Genomic DNA, 2,552 nt, shown 5'->3' with positions numbered 1-2,552 from the left:
CTCATTCATACCCACCCCACTGAAAGCCCTATTGTCCCCATAGACTGTTCCCCTCTACTCTGTCCAGCAAGACACCTGGCCTCGTCATAGATGACCCTCCACAGCTTCATTTCCTACCCTCCCCAGATGCACTAATCATGCTGTATGCCCTGGACATCTCCTCTGACCACCCTCCCCAACACTCAGGTGTCACAGTTAAAGGCATGGTGGACCAAAGGGACAACAAAGGAGTGGTGGTGCTCTCCATCAGACATTCCCTCACGTTGGGTGTGGGCTCAAACCCCACTGCAGAGCCTGGCTCATACCTTCAGGGTCAACAGAGAGTCCCACAGGGACTGCAGGCCTCCAGGGGTCTTCAGTGTCTGGCATGGAGTCAGATCACACTAAGGATTAGCAGCTTCAGGGACAGTATGTCTCTTGAAGGGTCTGAGGCAGGAGAATGGAGGAGGAGCCACCCAGAGTCAACATAGCTCTTCTTCTCCTGGACTGACAAATCCACCAACCCCAAATCCCTGCCTACGTCTCATCCTACATGGGCCTGAAATAACCACTATTACCTCCTTCCCAGCACTAGTCCATTCCTGTCCAGAGCACCCAGTGTTCCTGCAAAACCACCTGCCCCAGGGTGCTCTCATGGGTCTCTGAGTAAGGACAGAGGCCAAACCACCAGAATCCATCAGAATCTCTGTGTCTTCCTTACCCTCCAGAGGTTTTCAGCTAACTTTGCCCACCCCTTGCCCAGGGAAGCTCTCTATGAGCGCCCGCCCCGTCACCCTCATCATATGTCTCCTGTCACGTCACTGTCCTCAGTGACGACCACACAGCAGGCTGCCAGTGCTGCGCGCACACATGAGCACACGCAGAAGCAGAGGTCTGGTGTGCTACAAGTGGGCTAACTATGGGGACTCGCCACCCAGAACAACCACATTCGCATACGGCCCCCGTCAGTACCGCGCTACCTACTTGTCAGTATTGACAGCCAGGATCAGCTCCCAGCAAGCAGGCCTGCAGCCAGCAGGGGCTTGCAAGCCCTTCATGGAGGAATCTGCTTCTCTCTCTTGCATGCCTCTCCTTCTGAAATGACACCCGGAACCTCCTCTCACACTAGACTAAAGAGGACTGGGGAGATGGCTCAGGAGTCAAAAGCGTGGTATTTTTTTTTTTAATTTTTATTTATTTATTTGAGAGTGAGAGACACAGAGAGCAAGACAGATAGAGGGAGAGAGAGAGAATGGGCGCGCCAGGGCTTCCAGCCACTGCAAACGAACTCCAGACACGTGCGCCCCCCTTGTGCATCTGGCTAACGTGGGAAATATGGAACGCTTCACGAATTTGCGTGTCATCCTTGCACAGGGGCCATGCTAATCTTCTCTGTATCGTTCCAATTTTAGTATATGTGCTGCCGAAGCGAGCACAAAGCGTGGTATCTTGCATAGCTTGCAAAGCCTGCAGGCCTGCATTCAACTCCTCAGCCACCACTATAAAGCCTGACAGACATTAGTTTGCTGAGGCCCTGGTAAATATTTTGAAAAGAAAATCTGAATATCTTTTATGAGGAGGGGAACCCCATCCAAAAGGGAACAGTTCTCATTTACCCAAAAACAGTGATGTCAGCTCACACAGTGACCAGTGACAATAGTGCCAAGCCAGGGAGCAGGGGCCTCAGCTCACATGGGAACAGAGGTCTAACTGCTCCATCTGTACCAGGGGCCTCTACTTCACCAGGTAGGACAGTTGCAGCTGCTCCTTGTAACCGACGTTTAAGATCTCCCAGGTAATGGTGGCTTTCAGCTCACCCCAACACCCCATAAACAGTGGTACTCGCCTGCTACAAGTGACAGTCACCTGAGAGCCCTCGTGTAAGTGACCCCATTCCCTTTGCCCAGGTTTATGATGATCTCAGCTCAACATGGTAATAGAGGCTGACAGCTCGTGTAATAGGCTAACAGGCTCCAACCCACCTGTTAACAGAGGATCCCATCCAAACCACTGTGTACCTCATAAATGTTCTCAGATGAAGCTGGAAAAGGTTGGGTCACCTTCCCAGGTGACAGTGGGTTCTGAAGTTACCTTGGTAACTGGTCTCAAACCCTGCAGACTTCACAGGACATTGTCCCCTCAGCTCACTCACAGAACAGTGGATTCTGTTCCAGGAAGAAACAGTGACCCAAAGTCTCCCAGTTGACATTGCCATGATGGCAGTGGTCTCAAGTACTCAGATCACAGGGGACAGAGCAACACAGTGACCTTGGTCCCACCTCACCCTTGTTAAACATGGCTCCCAAGACCACAGGGAACAAGCCTGCTGAAGTCATACAGGTCACTGACCTACCAGCTCCCACAGCCACCAGGTGATCTCAGCTCAGCCAGAGATGAGTGTTGTCTGCAAGTCTAGCTAACAGTGCCCCCCTCACTAAGTGAACAAGGTTTCTTACCTCAACCAAGTTACAGTGGTACCTTTCTCCCATCCCTAGCTTCCAGCCTACAGGATCTGTCACCTCCTTCAATTAACAGTAGTCCCAATTCTCGCAGGAAGCAATGATCACAGATAA

General features: G+C 51.7%; 1 non-coding gene across 1 annotated transcript; it reads right to left on the bottom strand.

Moving 5' to 3' along the window:
• Positions 1–1,308: 1,308 nt before the first annotated feature.
• Positions 1,309–1,415, bottom strand: LOC123454878. The gene has a single exon (XR_006633534.1). It is a non-coding gene; the product is annotated as a U6 spliceosomal RNA (small nuclear RNA).
• Positions 1,416–2,552: the final 1,137 nt, after the last annotated feature.

The sequence above is a fragment of the Jaculus jaculus genome, chromosome 14, assembly GCF_020740685.1.
Source record: "Jaculus jaculus isolate mJacJac1 chromosome 14, mJacJac1.mat.Y.cur, whole genome shotgun sequence".
Taxonomy (NCBI): Eukaryota; Metazoa; Chordata; class Mammalia; order Rodentia; family Dipodidae; genus Jaculus; species Jaculus jaculus.
Note: the sequence above shows the minus strand (reverse complement) of the source record. Positions and strands in the feature narration are given on the sequence as shown.